At 48.4% G+C, this 27,460-nt stretch overlaps 1 long non-coding RNA gene across 1 annotated transcript in view; it reads right to left on the bottom strand.

Moving 5' to 3' along the window:
* Window positions 1-757: 757 nt before the first annotated feature.
* The window catches only part of LOC109283906 (uncharacterized), a 55,969-nt gene continuing 29,266 nt past the window's right edge, over window positions 758-27,460 (bottom strand). Inside the window, exons 2-3 of the long non-coding RNA XR_002091224.2 lie at window positions 18,762-18,834; window positions 758-2,522 (exon numbers count right to left, since the gene is read on the bottom strand). This is a non-coding gene — a long non-coding RNA (uncharacterized LOC109283906). The remainder of the gene's footprint in view (window positions 2,523-18,761; window positions 18,835-27,460) is intronic.

Raw genomic sequence — 27,460 nt, 5'->3', positions numbered from 1 at the left:
CCCCAGGGACAAATAGCTGTAGCACGTATTTGTGGTTCTGCTAGTTAAACCCAGGCATGCCCCAGCATGTGCACTCTGGCATGCGGCAGATTGTCCCAGGTGGGGTAGGGGAGGCTGGAGCCAGCACCTGGCCTGGCCCAAGCAGCCTTATCTGGGGTCCTGGGGACTTCCTGGGGCTGCAGTGGCAGTGATCTGGGCACATGGAACCTGGCCAGAAGCTGGAGTGTGGTTCTGGCTGGCCAGACTCCAGTTTTTGGTAGCACATGCAACAGCCATGTGTGCTGCCCCACTTTTTTGTACATACTGGGAGTTCCCAGTATCTAATTTTGCCACCACACTGCAAATATGCAGTGCAGAGAACCAATTCACATGCACCGCATCTATTTTGTGGCACCTCAAAAGCCTTAGAGGTGCCACAAACCACATGCTCCCACTTGTGGGGACATCCCCTCTAAGTCTAATACTGCAAAATTCTGAGCACTTACATCTTCTGCTGAAGCTAGAAGGGGAGGAGAGCTCTGGACACCTTTCATGAGGGATAGTGTTGAGTTTTGAGGGATAGCTGGTTAGAAATTCCATCAACAATATTTTTGTTGGAAAATTAGGTTTTCAGTTCAACTTTTTTGTTATGTACAACATTTTTCTGCAGAAAATTGTGGGTTTTCATTGGAGAAAACCCGTAAAAAAGAGCTTTATGAACAAAAATTGAAAACTTCTTTTATTAAAAATATTCAATGTTTGATCTTCTTTACAAAAATTGTAAGTTTGCCATAGAACTGAAAGGTGCTGGAGCATCTCAGACCAGGGAGTAGGACTCAGTGTGGCTGCATAGTCTGCATGTTATCTTCCTGGCTACCAGGGTCTCCCCCTGCTCTTCCTCCCTCCCCTGCACACTCATAACACTGAAATGCTTTAAAGTAGCACATCAATTAAAGAGGTACTGTTTTGCAGAGCTTCAGCTACATTTGGAACATTTTGCACCTTTGAACATCTGTCCCTTTAAAGCATTTCAAAAGCATTTAAAATGTTTCTTTTGTTACTTTTGCTTCACACCCATAGGAACGGGTTCCTCTATACAGGTTATGCAGTAGTGGTGGCTTGAACTAGATGAAGATAGGAGAAAAAACAAGTACTTGAGTACTACTATATTAGTACTTGAGTTTAATATATTAACTATAATTTTAGCAATGTTTTGTTTTTAAAAGAATGTAGAATCGTTTATACATCCTCCAGGTAGAAGGCAGAAACTAACTTGATGCTTGCAGGTTGGTTGTTGAATATAAAGAGTTTGTGGAAATTGTCACACACTTAGAAAATAACCTCTGTTTTGTCCCCATGTGAAATCTTCCCAATGTGTAGCACATTAGAACAGTACAAATAATTGATTGTTTTGCTTTAGTGCCTGAACCAAAACAATCGCTAAAAAATGTCAGATTGAAATCAGAAGGAATGAAAGGTTTTGTTTGACCTAAAACATTGTTTTTGTTTTAAAACTTTTTCAATAAAAATTAATTACATTTCAAAATATAATATAATTTTAAGAAATCATTCAAAATGCTTCATTTTGGAGGTTTTTTTATTTTCAGGGGGCTTTTTATTTCTGAAACAATTTGCACAAATTAATATAAATTCACTAAATGATTTCAACAACTGAAAATTGCATTTCCAGTGGAAAAAATTGACTATATTGGGGGATTTCGTAGGTAATGATAGTCTGTGAATTTAGAGGACTAGACTCAGTGGCCCAAGATGTCCCTTCCAACCCACTGTTCCTACATATTACTGTGATTTTGGCTGGATAACATTAGCATTTTTTCAGAAAGCTGATTCTAGCTGATTGTTAATAGTCACTCATTAAAGTAGAAAGTCACTGGGACATGAAATTCACCTTTGAGAACAAGAGAAGTGACTGAGAATATACCCAGGGCAGAGGGCCAGACTTGAGCTACTGAGGTCCCTTCACCCTAACATCTATGAATCTATGTATAAAACAAAGGCGTTTTCTTCTAAGTGGCCTATCATCAATCCCTTCTATGGCTTGACCATAATGGGGGTAGGAACCAAAAAACCGGGGCCCCGTTTCCGGAGGGACCCATTTAAGCACATTGACATTAATGCTGAAGAAACACTCTGAGTGTAGTAGTATCTAGTTTCTAGATACTAGAAACTACATGGTCATTTTAACTGACTACAAGCAGTGCCGCCAGTATGGGTTGTGTTGGATGCTGTAGGCACCTCCCCTCTGGGGAAACTGGCCCTTGGGCCCAGACATCCTGACTTTCAGCATGACATGTATTTTATCATTGTAGTATATCCTGCACAAGGGCACCATTTGGGGCTCCACCTCCCCTTATGCTCCTTCCACATGCCAACGGGTTCGCCATAGTGGTGATGTACTTCAGGGCTGTGAGCTGTATCCTCTGGCCACTGAGGGCAATGCTCAGTCATGAGTTGCAACTTTCGGTGCCTTCATACAAACAGCAGTGCCAACAACTCCAATCTCCAGCCCAGACATTGGCTTTCTGTGAAATAAAGACTTTAAATCAAATCATGCCATGACTCATGGTGTAAATACAAAATAATAGCCATCTCAGTCCTTCAGGTCCTTTAAATAAACTTCACCTTAATCCACCCTTGCTGTAATCTGGATCCCAGTTGCCCGGTTCAATGTACTCACCCAGCAATGGCCTCACTAGCAATTAAAGTTCATATGTATAAGAAAAGAAAAAAAGTCCATTGGCATCATTCATGCATCCCTGAGTGAGGCTGGCTTCTACTTCAGCCATGCATCACTGGCACTGTGAGAAAAGGATCAAGTGCTTCTCTACCTTCCCAGATTCCTGAGCACCCCTCACACTTTGCTGTCTCCCCACTTTTCCAAGTGCCTGAGCTGTCAAGGCCCCACACTCTGCTGCACTTCCAGGGCAGGACTTCACTCCCTTCCTCAGCACTGGGGACATGGGTCACATCCCCGGTGCCATCCCACTCTTGGTCCCGGCTGCTTCTGCTGCCCCCTTCCTTGCCAGCACCAGATTTCCAGTTATACCAGCAGTTCCTGCATGCCCACAATGCAGAGTGAGCAGGAACTTACGTACTGGGGTTGCAGCTGCTCCTGCACCCACCTTCCTGCCACCTCCATCACCATTGCCACTGCCTGTAGAGGTACGTGGGGGATATCTTCAGACCTTATGGGGCTATCACCCCGGCTTCTTCTGCTGCCCCAGGGTCTTTTAGGGGGCTTTCTTCCTTGGCCCACCTCTCGCTGGGACTTCCTGCTCCCACACTAATACTTGAAATAATTTTGGCAAAATGTTCCTCCAGAAATGCTTCAACTGCTTTTGAAGCATTTTGCACCTAAGCAGTTACATGGGAGGAATGTTTTTTTTTTTTCAAGGACACAACTACCGAGTTAAATGAAGCTCTTTCCCTCTTTCTACCTTCCTTCCTTCCTTAGCAGCCACATTCATCTTTCGGGGGGGGAGAGGGAGTGAGTTCATTTGCCTACATTCTAAAACATCGATTTCTTGAAGTCAGGCAGTCACCATGGAAAAGCTCACTTAGTTTACCGCAGGAAGTGCAACAGCAGACTCTGAGAGGAATTGGAATAGTTTACAAATTTTTCTTCACAGAAAGGCTTTTCTGGCTTCAGGTACTTCTAAATGTTGACACCCCCAAGGTCAGAAAGCAGTGGGGACAGAACAGCCTGAGCTTGGCACATTAAAAGATGCCTTCTGTTCTGTGTCTATTAAGTGCAGATAATAGAGCACATTGACATTAATGCTGAAGAAACACTCTGAGTGTAGTAGTATCTAGTTTCTAGAGTGGAGTCACAGGTCATTGCTCTTCCACTTGTTTAAATAAAGAACTTAGCCCACAAAATATAGGGAGTGAGCCAAAGAGAAGGGAGAGCCTGCTGTGCAGTATTTGCCAGTGAACTCTGAAGCAAGTGTCTGGAATATCCTTTCAGTAGCTTCCAGTTCAAATCTTGCCAAGACTCCAGCATTAGGGAAAGTTGAGCAAAACCAGTTGTATTACTTAAGATAACTTTTATTTAAAAATGGGTTTTGTTTGGCTGGGGGTTTTTTTTTGGAACCGTCTTTAAAAAAAATGGGGTTTTTTTACAAAGACACTGAAGCTGAAAATTTCAAAAAGGTTCATTTTCAATAAATGTTTTCAGTAAATGTTTTTAACGTATGGCAACAATTTTCAGTTTTCTAAAAGCAAATCTGGAAATGTTTACTAAAATCCAAACCAAATTTTAAAAAAATAGAGAAAAACAAAATGTTAACTTAAAATGAAAAAAAAACCCCAAACAAACCAGTTTCAGTATTTCAGAGGAATCTTGTTGGAAATACTGAAAAATTTGAACCAAAATGAACACTTTCCACAAAAGCTTCATTTTGGTCAAAATGCTGTTTTTTATTTTAAAGTTTTTACTATCTGTAACTGGTTTTAAAAGGACAAATCCTTACAATCTTATGCTGTACATAGATGTTACATTTCATTCAGTAGAAAGTGCTTTGTCTTACACCTAAATGTGAGTTTACAAATGTACATGTCCACAGTCCTGGCTCAACTACCTCTGAAACATGTGGAATAAAATGCACCATCAGTTTCTTCCAAGACATAACAGAGTGTATCTGTGTGGTTATTGTAGGCCAAGTGTCAGGGTACCTGATCAATCAGGCCTGCCCGGATTGGCCAAGCTCTTGAGCTATCAGACCCCCCCCCCCCCCCCGATTCCTGGCTAATATGACTGCCTCAGTTCTCTGCAACCTGATTGGCTGCTGAGAGTACCATTAGCCCCTTTTAAGCATATCTGTGGTCTGAGGCTTCAGGCATGCCTTGATATAGCCTCAGTCTGTTCTGGAAAGCCTCAGGTTCACTGCTGTCTCTGGTTCTCCTGGCTCCTGACTTGGCTTTGAGTCTTCCTGCTGCTGCTTTGCTAACCCCCTAGTTCAGGGGTGGGCAAAGTCTGGCCCATGGGCCAGATTGGTCTCATGGGAGACTCCATTTCCCAGCAGCCCCTGCCCAAATTGCTATGGTCAGTTTCCATGGAGATCCCAGCAGCAGTGTCACCAAGACAGTTTGAAGCCAGGGTTTCCATGAAAACCGTCCCCAGCAGGGCATGTGGAAGACCAGGGAGCTGCTCTGTGGCTGGGGCTGGGATTTTGTGGCAGTGATAGCATGGTTTAGAGCCAGGGCAGAGCTACAGTCCACTGCTTGCACACCCTCAGCAGGGGTGTGCAGGCAGCGGATCCTGGCACAGAGGGTGTGCTTAGTGGTATGTATACTGAACACCTTGCCTGTCTTGGTTTATAAAAGCCAGTCAAGGGAAACTGGGGTCACCGCTGGTGCAGGTTGTCAGTGCCTCCCTTCAGGAAGGCAGAGTGCCAGATGTTCTTAGATCTGCAATTGTCCAGTCTCTACTCAAGAAACCATCACTTGATGCTGACCACAGATACCTGACATCCTGTCTTCAATTTCTCCTTTTGGGGGAAGATCATAGAATGGATGGTCACCTGACAACTCCAGGTGCATCTGGAGGCAATTAGATTCCTAGACCCTTGTCAGTCTGGCTTTTGCCCTGAATATAGGACAGAGACTGTATGCATAGCCTTGATAAATCTTTGCTTGAAGATTGACACAGGAAATTGTGCCCTGCTGATCTTACTAGATCTTCCAGAAGCCTTTGATACAGTTGACCATGAAGTTCTGATAAAGTGTTTACATGACCTGGTGGGTATTCAGTACCCTAGGAAGGGGTGAGCAGTATCACAGTGAAAGGACCAAGCAGCCACCCTTGATGCTCCAGTGCACTCCTTGAATGGCCCAACGTGCCTAAAAGATGGGTAATGTCCACTGGAGGACTCCATGTTCAAATTCCAGCGACAGATGCACCTAGACCAAGAACTGAAAGACGCATAGGGTGTCCTCAGAGCTGGCCCCAGTGAGCCGGTTCCTGCAGCTGTTGAAGATGGCCATCTTAACCCGGCCAGGCAGACAGTAGTCTAGGCAGATAATACCCCCTTCAGCTGCCTGGCATAGAAAAGAAAACAAAAAGCTAGCCTCTGAGAGGTACAAGTCCGGTGCCTCGAACAAAGCACCAATGGTAGAAAAAAGTGGCATCAGCCAGGGGCACCCAAGGAAGGCATGGAACAGATCCTCCTCTACCTCCCCCAGATAAAAGAGGCAGGCTGTTGATGCAGCTACATCCATATGGTGGATGAACGTGCTGGTGGCCAGTATCCCAGGCAGCAACCACCACTGAAGGTCACCAGTCCTTTTGGCAATGAGCAGCTTGTAAAGCATGCGCCACATGGGTTGGGCTAACATGAATGACAGTGCCACTAGGCTCTGCCACCACTGCCTCCTCCAGGAGGGTGGCCTGCATGTCCTCCAGGAGGCAGATACTGCAGTGGATTGAGCACATGCCCAAACAGACAGCCAGAGCCTTAGCTGACAGCCAGTCCAGCCAGGCCTAAGCAAAGCAGTCACAGAAGTGGGCATCCTGCAGCAAGCTAGTGGTAAAACACCAGTAGGGAGCCCAGGAATGCTCTCTACCAGGGAAACTCAGCTCATAAGAAATATGACTATTATCCAAAAGTCCAAAGGGGATGATACAGCTGCCATGCAAGAGCAGTAGGCAATGCTTAGCGATGTACAGGTGGTCGAGGTGTGCCATGACAAGGCCACTGGTGGTCACCTTCAGCCAAGTGTACTGCCTCATGTCAGCGTGAAAATAGTGCCAGATGTCAGTGAGGTCTGTTGCCTCCAGAGTAGTCTGCAGCCACTGGGCTGAGGGCAGATGGGGCTCCGGCCCATTCCGGTCAACCCGTTTGTTGACCCTGCAATTAAAGTCCCTACCGAGGAGGAAAAGGTCATCACCATCAGCTGCATCCCACAAAAGGTCAGCCAGGGTCTCAAAAAAGGTGATCCATTGCCATCTGGCAGTCAGTGCATAGATATTAATTAAGAGGTGATGGCGTTGTGCCAAAGATATGGAAACCGTCAGTAGGCGGCCAGAGATAATCTCTTGGGCTACCACCGAGACAGGCATCAGCTGCAGCAACAAGAGGATTGCAACCTCTGTTCTGAAGGAGGTGCCATGACTCAGGAACATATAGCCAGTCAGCCTGATTGTCTGCATCAATATGTGTTTCCTGCAGGAAAGTGACATCCAGTTGTTTCTGACACAGGAAATCAAAGAGGACTGTCTGCTTCACAGGATCTCTGCAGCCATTGACACTGAGGGAACTAAAAACCATAGCAGCCATGCATAAAGAGTGTAGAAAAAAGGGACAGGCAAAGCCAAATGAGAAGAGAGAAGCACCAGAGAGGAGCAAGCATGCAGGACAGGAAAAAAACAGGCCAACAGCTCACCAGCCAGAGCTTCCTGCAACAAGCACCGGACATCACCCATGAGCTTGCTTAGGCAAAAGCTATAATGCTGCATTCCTAATGTGGAGTGCAGCATTGCTGCTGTGGCCTTAGCTAAAAGCACAAATGTCTTAGGTTCCAGGAATCATTTATGAATATGCTGTGCAACTTTCTGGTGATGCTTGGTCTGGTCAAGGAACTCAATAAGATGTTCAACAAAGTAACCAACACAGGGAGGTTCCTCAGAACCAGGAACAGGTCCCACCACCTGGATGGGGACCCTCCCCATGGAAGAGGGCACCTTATCTGAAGTGGGGAGCACTGCCTCCTGAGGCAGGGCTTCCTTCAACTTGTCCTCAGAGGCAGAATCAAAATCTGATCCCAAGGAGATGGAACTGGACATGTCATACACAGAGAGTCGCTGAGTCCTGGGGGTGGGGGGGAGTTGTGCCCCCTCACCAGGACTCTCAGTGTCAGGACCTGAGGAAGCAGCATCCTCTGAGGGGCCCTGGGGGGAGAACATTACTCCCTGGTTTCTTGGGGGGGGGGGACTCTCTTGGGCCAGGCTCTCTCACTTGCGGTTCCCAGAGGGCCCAATCTCCATGTCAACATCATCAGGCTCAGGGAACTGAGAGGTGGAGGGAGGGACATCAGACCCCCCTGCCACCTCCTCTACCCCTAGATCACCCCTGACCACTACAGGGTCTGGGGGGATGCCAAGGAGGCAGGCAGAGATGGGGGTCCTGCTCACTAACTTCAGCTCCCCTTGAAGTGGTGGGGAGGTTTTGAGGGGATGACAAGGCCTTCTTGAAAGACCTCTTCTGTGGCTGGGATTTACTCTTCTCAGCAGGAGGAGCCAAACCTCCCCTGTGGGGAGAGAAAAAGGAGGGACAAGTCTACCTCCATGGAGCCAGCCAACTGCAATGAAATGGGGAGTGGCTGGGAAGAAGACCCAACTCTACCACCTGATGGGGATTCCACACCAGAGGCAGATGAGCCACGATCAGGCACAGGTGCAGCCACAGGTGGCTCTGTCATAGTCAGCTTCTTCTTCAGGCACTGGGCTGCCAGATGGGACCTGCTGCCACAGCAAAAGCACAAGGTGTCCCCAATAGAGAGGTAGACCTCATAACACTCCTCATCAATCAGGAAGATCATGGAGTGGGGCAAACCCCAGCCCTCCCTGTCAAGAAGCACGAACATCTGCCGTTTAAAGGACAGGACTTGCTGGAGCTCAGGAACCTTGCTGCCAAGTAGCAATCTATGGACTGTGCCCATTACCATGCCATAAGGGCTCAGGTGGTTGGTGAGCTTATTGTCTGAGAGAAATGGGGTGACATTTGAGGCCACCAGCTGAATGACTTGTGTCATAAGGGCACTGTGATGCAAAAAACACCCCTGACAAACACCAAGTACCACAACATCATGCCCCAAATCAGGGGAGCTGAGGAAAATGATGGGGACTGAACTCGCCTGGGCAGCTTTAAGGATCTCTTTGCCGCTTACTAGTGCCCCTGCAGCAGAGGCGCACTCCTCTACTCCAATGGAAGGAAGGGCATGAAGCCAGAGACCAAAACTCTGGTTCAAAGGGGCAGAAGCCCCAGCAGTGGACTGCTGGGAGCAGCCTTCAGCCATCCCTGAAACTCTGGGGGAGGGGAGGGGAGTACGAGGGCAGGGGAAGCTGTGGACCACCAAACCATGTGGCACCCGCAAGGACAGCCGAGCCTGAAGAAGGAGAACATTGGAAACCTGAAAGCCATGGGGAGACCAGCACTACAGAACAGGTAAGAAACAAGAAGGTAAGAAACAATGGGCCCCTTGGGACTCGGAGCGGGGGGGCAGCAAAAGCACCAGTCGCAGGGCTCAAGTGCCTATATACTAATGCTAGGAGCATGGGGAACAAGCAGGATGAACTAGCGCTCCTGCTTGCACTAAACACCTATGACTTAGTGGGGCTAACAGAGACCTGGTGGGATTCATCCCATGACTGGGCGGTGCATATTGAGGGCTATAGATTGTACAGAAAGGACAGGTCGGGGAAGAAAGGGGGGGGGGGTTGCACTTTATGTCAGTGAGCAATATACATCAACCCTCATCAAGACAGAATCCAAGGTTGAGGAAGTAGAAGGATTGTGGGTTAGGTTACATGGGGGGCAAGGAGAAAGGGATTTGGTGGTAGGGGTCTGCTACAGACCCCCACACCAAGGGGAAGAAATAGATGCGGGGCTCCTGAGGCAACTCTCGGAGACCATAAAAGCTAAAGAGGCAGTAGTCATGGGGGACCTAAACTACCCAGACATCTGCTGGGAGACGCAGACAGCAAGGTCCCCTCACTCACGCAGGTTTCTAACCTGTGTACAGAACCTCCACCTGACACAGGAGGTGCATGGTCCCACTAGGGGGAATGCCATACTGGATCTGGTATTGGCAACAGGGGATGACATGATAGGGGACCTCCAGATCAGTAGCCATTTGGGAGACAGTGATCACCTAATAATAGAATTCAACATAAGACGTCGAGTGGGTAAGGTAACTAGTAGGGTGAAAGTGCTAGACTTTAGGAAAGCTGATCTCAATGCACTCAGGCGATTAGTCAAGGACGCACTGCAGAGTAGGAGTTTTGAAGGGATGGGAGCCCAAGAAGGGTGGCTGTGCCTTAAGGAAACGATCCTTCGGGCACAAAGCAAGACGATCCCCGAGCAAGGCAAAAAAGGGAAAGGGGCCAGGAGGCTTCCATGGCTGACCAGAGAAATCCAGGGCAGCCTAAGGGCCAAAAGGGGAGCACATAAGAAGTGGAAACAAGGTGAGATCACTAAAGATGAATATACCTCCTCTGCTCGTGCTTGTAGGGAGGCAGTTAGATGGGCCAAAGCTACCATGGAGCTGAGGATGGCAACCCAAGTAAAAGACAATAAGAAATTGTTTTTTAGATATATTGGGAGTAAAAGGAAGGCCCAGGGAGGAATAGGACCCCTGCTAAATGGGCAGAAACAATTGGTTACAGACAGGGGGGACAAGGCTGAACTCCTCAACGAGTTCTTTGCCTCAGTGTTCCTAAGTGAGGGGCACGACAAGTCTCTCACTGGGGTTGTAGAGAGGCAGCAGCAGGGCACCAGACTTCCATACGTAGATCCTGAGGTGGTGCAGAGCCACTTGGAAGAACTGGATGCCTTTAAGTCGGCAGGCCCGGATGAGCTCCATCCGAGGGTGCTGAAGGCACTGGCCGACATCATTGCAGAGCCACTGGCGGGAATATCTGAAAGCTCGTGGTGCAAGGGCCAAGTCCCGGAGGACTGGAAAAGGGCTAACGTGGTCCCCATTTTCAAAAAGGGGAGGAAGGAGGACCCGGGCAACTATAGGCCAGTCAGTCTCACCTCCATCCTTGGTAAAGTCTTTGAAAAAATTATCAAGGCTCACATTTGTGAGAGCCCGGCAGGGCAAATTATGCTGAGGGGAAACCAGCACGGGTTTGTGGCGGGCAGATCGTGCCTGACCAATCTAGTCTCCTTCTATGACCAGGTTACGAAACGCCTGGACACAGGAGGAGGGGTGGATGTCATTTACTTAGACTTCAGGAAGGCCTTTGATACGGTATCCCACCCCATACTGGTGAACAAGTTAAGAGGCTGTGATGTGGATGACTACACAGTCCGGTGGGTGGCGAATTGGCTAGAGGGTCGCACCCAAAGAGTCGTGGTGGTTGGGTCGGTCTCGACCTGGAAGGGTGTGGGCAGTGGGGTCCCGCAGGGCTTGGTCCTTGGACCGATACTCTTTAATGTCTTCATCAGTGACTTGGACGAGGGAGTCAAATGTACTCTGTCCAAGTTTGCAGATGACACAAAGCTATGGGGAGAAGTGGACATGCCGGAGGGCAGGGAACAGCTGCAGGCAGACCTGGATAGGTTGGACAAGTGGGCAGAAAACAACAGGATGAAGTTCAACAAGGAGAAATGCAAAGTGCTGCACCAAGGGAGGAAAAATGTCCAGCACACCTACAGCCTAGGGAATGACCTGCTGGGTGGCACAGAGGTGGAAAGGGATCTTGGAGTCCTAGTGGATTCCAAGATGAACATGAGCCGGCAGTGTGACGAAGCCATCAGAAAAGCCAATGGCACTTTATTGTGCATCAGCAGATGCATGACGAATAGGTCCAGGGGGGTGATACTTCCCCTCTATAGGGCGCTGGTCAGACCACAGTTGGAGTACTGCGTGCAATTCTGGGCGCCACACTTCAAGAAGGATGTGGATAACCTGGAGAGGGTCCAGAGAAGGGCAACTTGTATGGTCAAGGGCCTGCAGACCAAGCCCTACGAGGAGAGACTAGAGAAACTGGACCTTTTCAGCCTCCGCAAGAGAAGGTTGAGAGGCGACCTTGTGGCTGCCTTTAAGTTCATCACGGGGGCACAGAAGGGAATTGGTGAGTATTTATTCACCAAGGCACCCCCGGGGGTTACAAGAAACAATGGCCACAAGCTAGCAGAGAGCAGATTTAGATTGGACATTAGGAAGAACTTCTTCACAGTTCGAGTGGCCAAGGTCTGGAACGGGCTCCCAAGGGAGGTGGTGCTCTCCCCTACCCTGGGGGTCTTCAAGAGGAGGTTAGATGAGTATCTAGCTGGGGTCATCTAGACCCAGCACTCTTTCCTGCTTATGCAGGGGGTCGGACTTGATGATCTATTGAGGTCCCTTCCAACCCTAACATGTATGAATCTATGAATCTATGAATCCCAGCAAAAAAAAAGGGTTAACTATGCAAGGAACCAGCGGGGTGGGGGATGGACAGCTCCCTGGCCAGCAGGGAACAAAGAAGCTAGAAAAAAACAAACAAACAAAAACCAGAGGAGAGGATAAAAGCAAGCAATATATCAAGAAAGAGAAAGGAAAAGAAGAAAGCAAGAGCAGCCACAGTGAGAGGGGGAGAAAACAAAATAAAACCAGAGGGAGAGGGGAGAAGGGAGAGTGAGGGGAGAAGGAGTGTGTTACTGCAAGAGAAAGGGTTAAGAAAGGTGGAAAAAGGCTAGGAAAAATAATTAAAAGTGGGGGACTACGGTAGGCAAGTGGGGAGGGAAAACAAAGCAAAAGAAGGGAAAAGGCTCACTGAACAAGCACAACTTCCCAGAGCCCAGAGGAAACACACCAGTCAGCAGCTATTAAGGAAAGAAGGAAGGACTTTGACTTTTAGCTTCTTTATTCAGGGGTTTGGGGTACAAAAAATTGGCCCCTCCGGGGTCCAATATACAAAGCAAAGACAAACAAATTACCATCAAACCAAGAGCACCATGCCATTACATTCATAACATCACACCGTGACAGACACCTTCACAGTATTACGTGTTGTGCCTAACATGCCATTATGTGGCCGGGACACGAGCTACGGTCGTACGGGCCAAAGCCCTCTATGAACAAATGATTCCTACCCTGCTCTATCCAATCATACACGTGACAACACCTTCAACTTCCACCATGAAGAAAAAAACAAAAAGCAGCCTGGTGAGTGTCCAGGGTGTGGCATGAGTTAGGAGTCACAGTCTGTCATCAAGCCTGCCCGGTCACTCAGACTGGGTGCAGCAGATCTTGAGGATGGCCATCTTGGCCTGACCCAGTAGAAAGTTGGCCAGGCAGACAGCGCCCCGCTCAGCCACCCAGTACAGGTAGGAGCACACATAGGTGGTCTCCAAGAGGTTCCTGCCCAGTGCCCGCAGCAGCAGCTCGAGGGTGACAAAAAGCAGCCGCAGGCGGGGACAGTTGAGGAAGGAATGAAATAGGTTCTTCTCCATGCCCCCGGGGCAGAAGGAACAGGCCGTTGAGGTGGCTGGGTCAAAGTGGGATGCAAACGTGCCAGTGGCTAGGATGCCATGCAGCAACCACCACTGCATGTCGCCAGTCTTCTTGGCGGTTGGGGGCTTATGCAATGTGTGCCAAGCCAGGTGGACCAGTGGGGAATCTGGTGGCCCCAGATGCCATATACCCATGGTGTATTGGGGCAACCTACCAGCACCTGGGCATGGCACACATGAACCACCCAGGCATACAGGCTTCTATTCAACAGAGAAGCAAAGGGGCAATCCATTTCACTGTCAGGAGGCATGGGGGGTGCCAGCAGGGTGCTAGGCCCTCTGGCCAGCTTGCCAGCCATGGCCAGGGTGACTGGCAGAGCAGTCAAAGCCTCACTTGGGGTATCCATGGCGTGGGGGACCTGGCATCCCCAGAGATGGTCACCCAGGGTGGCTGCTGCCTCCGGTGGGAGGGCAGCCTGGATATCACGCAGGAGACAGCCCACACTGTGGACAGAGCACATGCCTATCTGGGTGGTCAGGGCCCCTGGCAAGAACCAGGCCAACCAAGCGGGGTGTCAAGGAGATGGCTCAGGCAGAAGACATGCACCTGGATGAGGGTGGCTGTGAGGCTGGCAGAGGCCAGGCTCAGCAGGGGACACCTTAGCGCTGGGTTGTGTACCAGGGGCTCCCTCAGCAGCTGTGGGAACTGCAGATGCTGGGGCTAGGACTGAAGGTGGAAGGTGGCCTGCCAGGCTTGTACCATGCGGTAGAAGGCCAGAAGCACCACCCAGTTCAGAAGCATGAGGTCCAGCAGGAAGAGCTCCCAGTTGAAGCCAAGGGCCCCTACTCTCTGCAGGAACCAGCACACCAGTTGTTGCCATGGTAGGCTCTCTTCATTGTAGAGGAGTCGCTAAAGGGCTTGCAGGTGGAATGCAGTCACCCTGCTTGCCAGGTCGATCAGGCTCTGGCCCTCCTTGGCAATAGGAAGGTAAAGGACAGCTAATGGGAGCCTGTGGTGCCCATTCCAGAAAAAATCTAACAGGAGGTGCTGGAGTATGTCCTGTGGCAGGTTGAGTATGGCACACCGGTGCCACAGGGTTGCCGCCACCAGGTTGTTTGCGATGGTAGTAGAGGCTGGGTAGGTGCCAGTGCCACTGTTGCAAGCGAGCCTCCACCCCCTGCTCAAGGCCGTCCCAGTTGCACGCCATGATGGTCGGTGGCCCCAGGAACATGCCCAGGACCTTGAGGCCCTCACGGCACCAGGTGAGGCCCCCTGGCAAATTCAGGGGGTTGTGCTGATCCACACGCCAAGCAGCAGGGTATCACTCTTGGCCCAGTTGATATGGGTTGAGGAGGTGCATTCATAGGCTCACTGGCAGAGTGTCAGGGCCCACATGTCTTCCTGCATGTTAAGGAAGATGGTCACGTTGTCTACATATGCAAACAGCCGGAGTGGAAGAGCTCCCAGCCTCACTGTGTGGGGCCTGTGTCCCAGAAATGGATGTCCCATTCATCAGTGCCACTGCAGTCACCAATGTGCTGGCTGGTTTCCCCCGTGGGCACTGAGCTGCCAGGTGGGAAGAGTTACCACAATGGAAATACATGGTCTCCCCCAAGGAAAAATAAATCACAAGCCTCCTCCCATTGAGTGTGAGGTTCAAGGAGCGAGGCAGAGACCGAGGGCCCTCCCTGAGGAACATTAAAACCTGCCTTTGAAAAGACAGAACATGCTTCAGATTCGGGTCCTTGCTTCTGATTGTCAGTCGGTGAAAAGGACTCATAGGAACCTCATAGGGCTTGAGTCCCTTGGCCAGCTCCCGGTCAGACACATGTGGGGGCAAGTTGGAAATCACCACCCTCACTGCCTAGGTGTCTAGGGGTGTGACAAGATAGTGTATGCCCAAGATGTCCAGATCCTCTGTGCACAGCCTGTTTACCAGGGTGAAAGCACTCAGGTCAATCACTGGGACCGTGTTAACATGACCCGCATAACATACATTACACCATTCCACAAGATCAGCCAGGGCACCTACACAGACCTCAACCCTGATATAGGGAGAGGTATGAACCTTTAAGCCATGGTTAAGGGGGAAGTTTTGAGAGGCATTCCCATGCCAGCCACTGGGTGTAGGAGTGGCCATTCCTGCTAGGACAGGGTTAATCCCAATAGCTAAAACTAAGGGAACGAAAAAAAATTGAGTATATTAACTACAGAGATAAGTGTCTGGGAATGCGGCCATAAAAAGCTAAAAGGGAGGGTAAGTGCTCAAGGTGGGGAGAGGAGGAGTGAAAAAGAGTCAGGGGGAGGGCTTATGGATGCTAGTAATAAAACAGAAACCGAGAAAAGGAAGAAAAGGGGGAGGGGGTGTTCTAACTCCCATTGTTCTAACTTTAAAGATGCTTTTCCTAAGATGTATTCTAAATCTACTCTGCTGCAATTTAAAGCCACTGCTTCTTGCCCTGCCCTTTGCAGAAAGGGAGAATAACCTTCTTCTTTATAGCAGCCTTTCAGATATTTCAAAATTGTTATCATGTCCTGCCTTAATCTCCTTTTCTCTAGGTTAAACATGGCTAGTTCTTTCTATCTTTCCTCTGGTCCCCTGGCTCTGGACCTTCTGAAACTTTTCTGCATCCTTCCTAAACTGTGGAGCCTAAAACTGCATGCAGGACTCTAGATGAGGCCTAACCACTGCTGAGTACACTAGAATGTTTGACATCCTTAAGTCTAAGTCATGGGGAGAATGCAGGGCCCCAGTTCTTCCTTTTCTTGTGCATGAGAGTGTATATGGGAGTACACATTTGTATGTTTTCTTCACCCTATCCTAATTTTGTGTCCTCTCCTTTTTTCTTCCCTTGCAGCATCTCCTGCCCTTGAATCATGTAGCTTAGTGATCCAACTCAAGACCATTTGAGACTCAACAATACCTGAGGCTTTACATTCTCATTTAAGTACTTGTTCCTGAATTTGAGCTCCAATTCTTCAAAGTTATTTCACTGTTTTGCTGCTTCATTTTTAAGAAAATGTGAGAGTCCATTATTCTTCTGAAGCATTATGCATTCCCACTACCTATTTCTCTGAAGGATAAGACGTCTGTGATGTTCTTCTATTATCCTCTCCTTTTGTTGAACTCCATCTTGCTAAACATCTAATTAAGCTGTAAGCTATTTCTAGTTGACAGAAGTACAGTAGACCTATTACTCCAGTTCTATTCTGCTGGATTTAATTAAAGACTAGAATTTTTTTTTCCGGTGTGTCTGATTGCATCTGGAAGTTTGTATTTTGAAAATATTTCATTTAACAGAGAGAAGGAATTCCTGGCTTATCCGCTCCTTCAAGGTCATGGGTTTAATTAAACTTGTCAGATTTTGTCATTGACATTTAAACAGTATTGTCTCCCTCTCTCTACAGAGATATTAACTAACTTTAATGCGGTTCATAAATGTCTGTACTTTTTGATAATTTATCACAACCAGATTCATTTATCTTTGACTAGGTGTTTCCATAATTTCTAGAGATACTTCACTAACATTCATGACTTTTTATCTTTTTGTGACAATTTTACTATTGAAATTCAAAGTTTGTACTTAAATTTCAAAAAATGTCAACCATTCTTTGAGTTAGTTGGGAAAAAAGGCTAAAAAAAATTGCAAATATGTCATTAGCTTTTTTTGACTTTGTCTATTTGAATTGAACATTTTGGTTAAACACACTTTTGAAACTGGGAACAGTTCTCATTTCCACCTTGTTAGCCATTATCCATCAGTTTAAACAACCTGATGAAAATGATACCTCTTTCCAGTAAACAATGTATTCCTCTCTCCAGTAGATACATCCTGCCTCTTTTATTATATATAGAGAAGAGGTTCAAAACATTTTGCTACTATCAACTGATCTCATTGACAGGAAAAATCTACTTTGGGACAGATCTTCCTCTTAGTGGAATCAGTGGCAAAATGACCTTTCACTTTGCTCATGGGAGCACTGAAAATGTATTTCAGAAATAGTAATAATTCCCAGATCATCCCAGCTAAAACATCAATCTAGAATGCTAGGACATTCTAGTTTTATGAATTTTCATAGATTTCATAGACATTAGGGCTGGAAGGGACCTCGGAAGATCATCGAGTCCAGCCCCCCGCCCAAAGGGCAGGACGTCAGCTGGGGTCATAGGATCCCAGCAAGATAAGCATCCAGTTTCATCTTGAAGGTAAATTGAGTAATGTCAGCTGGTGCATGGCTGAACCATATGCTTTAGTTGAGAGGGTCCTCTGGGATTTCAGAACCACAGTATCTTTCTTACTTTCTTACATTGCAATAGGGCATAGAGTTCCTAACTGCATTAAGATGCTCAGTGTTGGAAATATACATGGTAAAAGATAGGTCTTTTACTCCCAGCCCAAGTAGGCAAGATGAGCAAATGGGTAGCAAGGAATGAAAAAAGGCAAGATGACTTATCCAAGCTCTGACCTGTGATTAAAACCCACATCTTTCTATAGCTTAATCAAGTGCAGGGGGGCTCAACCCCTGACCCATGCACCAGAACTGGCCTACAGAGATATATATGTCATCCAGTCAGCAAGGCTCCCCAAGGGTCTGGACATTTGGTGGCAAGAGAACAGTGGCATCAATAATTGCAACTCCCCTGCTGCCAAATTTCTGGACATGTGAGGAGACTCACAAGCCAGATGACATGGGCCTATGCACCAGATGGTGCCAGCTTGTGGCTGGATCCAGGCACATGTAGTTGGGCAGGCACGAAGCCAGATTCGGGTATGTGGGCTGGGTTGGCACACAGAGGGTACATCTACACAATGCCACATCATTGTAGCAACACGCTATGACAACATAGTGTCTGCAGGCAAAAACCTTGATGCTGTCACTACATTGCTGTAGTAATGTGGTCCCTCAGTGTGAAGAAGAAAGAAAAATGCTGGGGTTACTTACCAAGAGCTGGCAGGAGCCGGCAAAAGAGAGATGAGTTCCCCAGGAGCTGCAGTCCCAGAGCAGCTGCTCCATGAGGCTAGAGTGGCCCCGGAGGGGAAAAAAGGAGAGTGAAACCCCGGATGAGCAGCCAGGGCAAGAACGCGAGAGAGTTCAGTGTCCTGGGACCCAGGAAGACAGGAGGGATGGCCACAATAATGGCGAGCCAGCAGCCGACTGGCTGAGGAGCTCGGAAGAGCTCAATTAAATTGGAGAACACCATCTGAAGAGGCATCGCTGGTCAGAGAGTCACAGGTAGTAAGGGAACTACTGGAGGAAAAGGGGAAGCCCAAGGAGAGTGGCTGAGCTCTATACCAAGGTGCTGTTTCTTCTTTTTTTTAGTGATTTTTTTGTTCCTTTTCTTTTCTCTTGTTTTGCCGTGCCTTGGCCTCTGCCAGATGGCAGGGCATTGAGACAGGCAGTAAAAATAGAAGACAAACTGACTAGGTTAAAAAGGAAAATTTTTAAAGTTATTACTAAGACTGAGTTAGAACCCAGAGAACAAGAACAGACCAGAGACATCTGCCCAGACAAGCTTTGTTTCTTTGCATTATATTATCTGGATTTTAATGTTTACAACCCTAGAAGTTTAACCATCAAGACAGATTGAACACATGGCTTACCTGAGACTGAAGAAGAATTCCAGTAGTCCTTGGTGACTGTTCCATCGAGACAGCTGTCAAGATGGGTGCAAGCCTAAAATAGAAAGAAAAGTCACCAGTTAAGACTGATGCAGACAAATGGCAACATAATTTCTGGGTGGCGCTAGACTGGGGTGTAGGGAAGGTTGGAGCCCCAGAAAAATCCTGTTTCAAGATAATAGTGTCCAGTGGTGGAGATAATTCTCATCTCCTGCTCGAGATCAGACTTAAACATTGAGATATGGCAGGCAAGAGTTGGGCCCACCACTACAACCTACAGGCAAGTGTGTGCGATATGTACAATAAGGATCGGAGAAGTATTCTGTCTTGATATCTGTAAGTTTAGCTGAATCTAGACCCTACATTCATTGCTACAGTGATTTAGGAGCTGAAAATAATTGTGTGCTGCCAGCACAGCACAGTATGGGTTGTTACTGCGCCATCATTTAGTACTTCCAAAAGGAAGTACTAAATGACAGCACAGTAACCATGGCACTGTAGAGGAGCTTGTAAACATTCCTGGGGTCACACCCATAGACCAATCCCACACTGACCCTGATCCAGCCTGTGGACTGACCCTACACCATTCATCTAACTTACATGGCTGAAAAGTTTGGCACCACTGGTCTAGTGTCCAAGCCATCAAACTGTTTTGCTGCCATATTTGTATCTGGATAAAGATAAGTCATATTAGTGACTGAAAAAAAAAGGCTATCCTTATAACTTGGGATAGGTCTAACATTTATTTTATCCAGGACCTGAGCTGAGAGACATTGAAATTTTAAATTTACATTTGCATTATGTTTTGAAAAACCAAAGCTGTAGCATAGAAAAATGCTGCAGAGGCCTGAATAACAAGGCATCATTCACTATCATGCAACTGCATGGTTTTCCAAATAGCTCCACAATGATGTGTGAGTGTAAAACTCCTAACTGGGGTATTTCTTAGTTGAATGGTAATATTTTAAAAGTCAAGCTTTACAGAATGGCAAAGAGTAACAGCCTAGAGTAGGGAAGGAATGAAAAGGAAACAGGCTTTATAACTTCAATTCAGCTTCTCACCAGAGATACCAGTAATTATTGAAGCTGAATTTAGCTGAGTAAAGATCAGGAGTGGGATGAAAAGGGAGCTAGGAGCTTTCCAGCAGCTGTTTACAAAAGGGAAGACCAAAGCAAGTGATCAGCACATCTTTTGCTGGGAGACTTAGAATAGCATATTCAGCTGTTTAAATGGGTGGGGAGAAGGCACATGCTCCCTCACTGGATCTGTGGCCTCTGAGCAGAGGACTGCAGAAGCCATGAGTGCATATTCTGCCTAGCATACTGCTTATGTCCACCTGCAGGAAGGTTTGCAAGGGAATTTTCCTTGCTGCATCTCTCAGAGGCAGGAGAATGGGACATGGATTTGTAGTGTGACAGCTGTCTAAGCCATTCCAGACTCAGGTCAGGCCACGGAAGGATTTAATGTTTTAGTTGGCAGAGCCAGTCTTGGAATTTTTTTACTGGTGATGCAATTCAGTTGTGTCCCCACCTAAACCACAATATAACTGAATGCTGGTCACCTGGAGCATTTCACTGCACACGTATGGGTGCATCCACAATGTAAACAACCCACAAGAGACAGCATCAAAAGACAAAAACTCCGGCTTGCATCCCATACTCCAAGCCCTGCTGCAGAAATGCCCCTGAGCACCTGCCCCTTCAAGCCCCAGAGAAAATGGCACCCTGTCTTTTGTTCTCAAGATGATTTTCAGTAAGAGAAGACTTAAATATGCATGTTATATCTTTGACTGTTGTAGATAAGTACACCGCTCTGGGTGGAGGTTTTGCTCCATAAAAATGCTATTACATTGGTGGGGCTGTGTCCTTAGAAGTAGAGCTGGTTGGGAATTTTCCAGTAAAATAGCTTTTCATTGGAAAATACTAATTTGTTGACACTGAAACTTGAGCTGCCAGTTTTAATTAAAATTTCATCGGGAAAGGTTTCTCTCAGATATATTTCTCGCTAAGCAAACGAGGGGGAAGAGACTGTGGAATATTTGATGATCAATGTACTTCCATACCTCAGATAAGCCCTGACTCAAGTCTCAGGTCTGAACAAGGCAAAACAGACAGACTGATCTGTCCCATTACATGTGAAGGTAATTGAGTTATCATCTATCCCAAGGTCTCTGTCTCTGTTTCATCCCTTTATGGAATGGGACATTTTTTTAAATCACTTCAAATTTTAAATCACTTTTGTTCCACACCAGCTTTACTCAGTGGGCCTATTCAACCTGAACTGCATTTTCAGAATTCTCAAGAAATGCAGCCTCTCTGCATGCCTCAGTTCCTCCTTTGACAATAAAATGAGGAAGCATACAATTTCTCACAGTTTTAATGTCTTATCTCTTTAGTGTAAACTCCTGTGGGCTATGGCTGTCTTTCTGTTTGACAGACTTTCAACCTTTACATATGAGGTATTTTATTGATGGTCTATAGGACTTCTATAAAGTGCTCACCATAATTAGTAAGGGCAGAACAGCGTAACTCCATGAATCTTTACAGCCCCTAGCACAGTGTGCCTGGTCATAGTTGTGGCTCCTAGGCACTACTGTAATATTCTATAATTAGGACAATGTGGGAGTCAGAGATATATCTACCCTGGCATCAGCATGCTCAGTTGCAGCACTGAGGCAATAAGCCAGGGGTAGGTAAAATACTGCCAACAGGCCAGATCCAGCCCACCAGGCCATTTTATCTGGCCATGGGGCCCTTAAAAAAATTTAGAAAATTAATATTTATCTGCTCCTGACTGCCTGTCAAAGATGACAGCATCCAGGGGCAGTAGGACCCAGGGGCAGTCAGTGGCAGAACTAAACAGCTGCAGCAGCAAGTCCTGACCAGCCCTGCCACACCCCTCCACCCCGAGCCCTGAGCCCGGAAGCCTCTGCTTAGCAGGAACTTTTGGAGGCTTCTGGCCTGGGGCTGTTCCTGCCTCCCTGCACCGAGGGAAATATGGATAAGGAGGTGGGGGAGGGGGGCAGGGGAGGACCACAGATGCTCACTCCAGTCCTCAGGGCCGACCGGTCTGGCTCCTGCGGTCCTGGTGCTGCAGCTGGGAACCACGTGGTGCTGGATGGGCCAGCCAGTGGGCGAGGCTGGGGGGGGGAGTGGGGAAATGGCAGCAGCAGGTAGGGGGAAGGGGCAGCAAGCAGGCAAGTGAAATGACAGCCTGGTAGGAGTTCAGGGCTTGCACTGGTGCACCAGGGCCAGCACCAGTGAAGCCCAGAGCAAGGCCACAGTAGCATGGGGTCAGGCTGCCAGGGGCTCTATGGAGCCAGGCTGCACTGCTGAAGCAGGGAGAGGAGGGAGCCAGCCTGGCTTCATAGAGCCCCTGACAGCCTGGAACTTGTGCTCCTGCCGCTCCACTCTGGGCCCCATCAGCACTGGCCCCAGTGCTCCAGGGCAGGCCCCATGCTCCCACCCAGCTGTCAATGCAATCTGCATGCCCACTTGCTGCCCCTTCCCCCCACCTGCCTCAGCCATTTTCCCCTCCCCCACACCCACGGCACTCTGGCATCATGTGGTTCCCAGATGCAGCAATACAACCGCAAGATCAGCTTGGATGCAGTACCGAAGGGGCCAGCTTCCAGGGTGGCAAGGACAGGGAAGTGGCAGGAGAAGGACAGCAGTGGCATACAGAGAGAAGTGGCAGTGAGTGGGAGCATGGGGCCTGTGCTGTTGCCCCAGGATGAAGAGCAGCAGGAGTGCAGATCTTGGGATGCAGGAGACCTGACCGGGGCTCTGCCTGCTGCAGGGGGGGGGGAGAGCAGGCTGTGGGAAAACACTTCCCCTCCACACAAGCCACAACCCTCCCCAGCACTCTCCCCCTACACACTCACAGTCCCCACAAAACCCATACCCACCCACACCACCCACACCTATCCCCCCCACAAATCACACACATGTACACACACACACCCTCCCCCACCCCCACAAACTTATATCCACCCTCCCCCCCAACAATATAAAAGAGTAAGGTTTCATTTTAAGCTATTATACTATCATCTCTATGTATACTACACAAACACATGTAAATATGGACAATTTTTTTTAAATGAAATTAATGAACGTTGTAGTACATGTTTTATTTTTAGAATATAATTTGGTATATTTCTGTTTCAGAGATGGCAAACCCCTTGCTGAAAGGAGTACTTCTGGGGGCAAAGGAAGGGACTTCTGGGGGCAAAGGTCAGGGGTTAGCGGAACTTCTGGTCCCAAGATGGCAACTAGGGGTGGGGCACCTGTAAAGGGGTGGGCTACCCATGCAGCCTTCGATGGCTTGCCAAAACTCCGTAAGTGGCCCTCTGCCCAAAATATTTGTCCGCCCCTGCAATAAGCCCTGCCTATCTGCTCCAGCTACACACCCATCCACCTTGGAAATGAGGCAGTGAGGACATCCCCTTTGCTGTGACCAACCCTGGTTTCCAGCATGTCCAAGAACACACTACTAATAGACATCCTCAGCACCTAATTTCTGGCATTGATGTGTGTGGCAGAAATAGTTGGACAACCTTTATTGCCCTGGCAGCAAGACTGAGCACCCAGTAGCTGCATGGTAAGAGATGCCTTAACTAAGGGAGGAACAAGACAGATGGAAGGAAACTTCTAAGTGTGTAATAGGGCCCTTACCCCATTTCTAAGTAGGAGAGGGCCATGAAGCAACAGGCTGGCTCCAGGACCCTATAAGAACTTTGAGGAGTTAAGGGACCCTGAGAAAGACAGCTGCTGGCCCCCAGGTTCTGCAAAGTGCAATCAGATCCTGAATCACAGAGGCTGCTGGATCCTTGGCCATGACTGATAAACCTGATAGAGAAGTGACTGGTCGGGTGACCCAAGGCCAAGGGAGTTAGGGGAGGCATGACTACGGGTATTATAAAGCCAGGACACCTGCTGAAGCCTTGTTTTTCTTTGACCTGTCATGGGAAAGGTGTTCCAGACTGCGGGGGCTTAAGCAATGCCATGCAGTTAGTCCTGAATTACATCATTTATGTTATATGTTTATCCTTTATTGCTGTGTGAGACCAGAGGACCAAAAATAGCTGTGAGGGGACGTTTGGAGGCTGTGGAGAGTGCCTGGGGAGGTGCTGCCACTGTGTGGGGAGCAGCAACAAGTGCAGGTCCGCAAACTGGGTATCAGGGTCTAAGGCCCAAAGGACTGAGTAGACAGTCCCAAGAACCTAGGAGGGAAGTGAAGCCTGTAGGGCTCAACAAGAAGGTCTAAATCCCACCCAAAAGAAGACTGGTAGCCTGGTGATCAAGGTGGAGCAGGCACCTAAGGCCTAACTCTGGTTTATGAAGGCAGGCTCCTAAGATACAAAGAAATTAGAACATCAAAGACGTGGCAGGCGAGGAATCTAGGCCAGTTTAGGAACCTGGAGTGGGGGTTCTGCCCTCGTGTGAGTGCTACAGGGTGCCACAGCCCCATTGGCATGTGCTGGGGAGTCACAAATTATAAAAGAAAAAAAACATTGACCTGCTCTGTTTCATAGCAAACATCAATTCCCCTATTCAGGGATGTCCTAATAATAGTGCCACCTAAGCAGGTAGGGGTGTGTGTCAGAAGGACAGGGTGAGGTTTCTCAACCTCTCCTCCCATAGTATGTCTCCGTAAAGGGCTGCATGAAGTGGTAGCACAGGCAGTGCATGTAATGGAGCACAGGCATTCCGGACATCACAGTTTTGTAGAGCAGCTGTGAAGTTTGTTGCTGCTGTGGGAGAACCGACCCCCATTCTTGCCACCAAAATCAACATTTGTGCTCTCTTGACATGGGCTTCAGCAGCACATAATAGGGGTGAAAGTCTCTACTGGCAGCAACTACTTCCACTGACACTCTAGAGAACAACAGTTCCCAGAGCATGCCGCATTCCATGACATGCTCTGCCTGACTGCTGCTGCCTCATGCTGAAGCCAGAAAGAGGGCAGGAAGAGTGAAAGTGGATCACTCCAGGCACATTCTTTGGACATTACACCCCTGAATAAAACCCTCTGCAAATAGTGTGCTGTAATAGAAAAGGGTCAGTGGGTTCCTGTGAAGAGTAAACTGCCCACAAATCCTCTCAAAAATATAATTATTAAAAACAAATCAGTAGCTACATGGCAGCAAAATAATTGGCATTGTGTTCTGGAATGTTCTCTGATACCAGGCTGCTCTAAACTGCTGTGTTTCTGGTGTCCATTTGGCACAGCAAGCTTTTGCTTGCTGCCATTGCAACCTTGATTGGCACTGGACTGGCATGCCCTATCCTACAGTGACTCATTATGATGCATGACAGCCAAGGCCTCCTTACCTTTAGGAGGCCTTGGCTATCAACCCCTGAAGCAGACTGTGTGGGTATGAAAACATAACAATGCATGACGAATTCATAACCATTGCAGTGGCGTCAAGAAACATTTTTGAATGTCTGTTCTTAAGTGTTACACATTTCATTGGGCAAAAGAGGCTCTGTGTATGTTGGGGGAAGCAAAGGGATCTAACCTGCATTTGAATACTTCCAGTGATAGATATTCCACATCCTCTGTAAGGCAAGCTGTTCCACTGCTTAACTGTCTTCATATTTAAGAAGTTCTTCCTAATTTCCAACCTAAATTTTATTATGTGTGCATTCTCATTCCTTCTGAAAGCCCATGGATTATATGAGATTTAGGAAACCCAGAGTATATATTGTTCTTTGTGTTATAATTAAAATCCTTGAAAAATAAGCCATTATTGTCATAGGAAGAACACTTCTAGGTCTCATCCAAAGTCAGGGTCCTCAGGTGCGGGGTGCTGTAAAAACAGATAAAAAACAATCCCTACCCTGACAACCTTAAAACATCAATAGATAAAAAAGACAGAAATGACTGTGTCTGCATTAAATAACTAATGATTAGTTGTCACATTCTTTATAAATCAAAGGAAAGGTAGTAGGATAAGTTGGAGTAGGGTAGGGGCAGGCAATTATTTTGGGTGGAGGGCCGCTTACTGAGTTTTGGCAAGCCATCAAGGGCCACATGGGTAGCCCCACCCCTTGACAAGTGCCCTTCCCCATGGTCACCATCTTGGCACTGGAAGTCCCACTCTCTAACCCCTGACCTTTGCCACCAGAAGTCCCTTCCATTGCCTCTGGAAGTACTCCTTTCAGCAAGGGGTTTTGCCATCTCTGAACCGAAAAATACCAAATTATATTCTAAAAATCAAATGTGTACTACAACCTTCATTAATTTCATTTTAAAAAAATTATGACCAGATTTATGTGTGTTTGTGTAGTGTACATAGAGGTGATAGTATAATAGCTTAAAATGAAGTCTTATTTCAAATGAAGTCTTATAGGTTGGGGGGGTTGATTTATGAGGGGGTGGATAGTTGTGGGGGGTGTGGCGGGTATGGCTTTTGTGGTGGCTGAGACTGTTTGCGGGGAGAATGGCTGGGGAGGTTTGTGGCTTGTGTGGAGGGGAAGGGTTTGCCCACAGCCTGCCCCGCCCCGCCCCCCGCAGCAGGCAGAGCCCCCACCAACGCTCCTGCAAGCCCGGACTCTGTGTTCCTGCTGCTCTTGGCCCTGGGGGCACCGACACAGGCCCCATGATCCCATTCGCTGCCACTTGCCTCCTGTCTGCCACTGCTGCCCTTCTCCTGATGCTTCCCAGTCCTACTCACTGCCCCCCCACCCCCGCTGGTTGCTCTGGCACTGCATCCCACCTGCTCCTGCAGTCCCAGTGCTGCAGCTGGGAACCATGTGATCCTGGAGTGCCACGGATGGGGGGAAGGGAAAATGGGTGTGGCGGGCAGGGGGAAGTGGCAGCGTGCAGGTGCATGGAGTGCAGCGACAGCTGGGCTGGAGCATGGGGACCACCCTGGTGCACTGGGGCTAGGCTGGCAGGGCCCAGAGCTAAGAAGTAGAAGCATAGGGTCTGGGCTGCTAGGGGCTCTCCGGAGCCAGACTGGCTCCCTCCTCTCCTTGCTTGAGCAGCACAGCCCGGCTCCATAGAGCACATGGCAGCCTGACCCTGCACTCCTGCCACCTCACTCTGGGCCCCTCTGGCGCTGGCCCTGGTACACCAGCATGGGCCCTGTGCTTCTGTCTGGCTGTTGCTGCACTTGCCCATTCACTGGCCCTTCCTCCCACCTGCCACTGCCATTTCCCTAGTCCTGCCTTGCCCTACCTGCCAACCAGCACCTCTGGCACCACATGGTTCCCAGCTGTAGCACCAGGACCACGGGAGCTGCCCTGGCTCGCCCTGAGGACTGGGGCATTCACCTGTGGTCCTCCCCTGCCTCCCTGTCCCCCTCCTACTGTCTGTATTTCGCTCGGTGCAGGGAGGCAGGAGCAGCCCCATGCCAGAAGCCTGCAGAAACCCCTGCTAGGCAGAAGCTTCCAGCTGGTGCTCAGGATGGAGGGGCGGGGGGGGAGGGAGGTGAGGGCAGGGCCGGGCAGGACTTGCTGCTGTGGCTGTTTAGTTCTGAGAGCCACTCTAAATTAAGCACCCACAGCATCATGTGTATTTAGCATCCCACATTTCAGAATAGTGGCGAGGCCACTTGAACTGAAGCACAGTCCCAAAATGAACTAAGAGCTATTAGCTGAGAACTGTTAATCACCCTGCCCTACCCACAGCCCTGCAGCTGCCTCTCCCCAACCCCCACCCTCTACCTCACAGC

This window comes from Alligator mississippiensis, chromosome 3, assembly GCF_030867095.1.
Source record: "Alligator mississippiensis isolate rAllMis1 chromosome 3, rAllMis1, whole genome shotgun sequence".
NCBI classification, from domain to species: Eukaryota; Metazoa; Chordata; order Crocodylia; family Alligatoridae; genus Alligator; species Alligator mississippiensis.
This window is presented reverse-complemented; position numbering and strand designations above follow the sequence as displayed.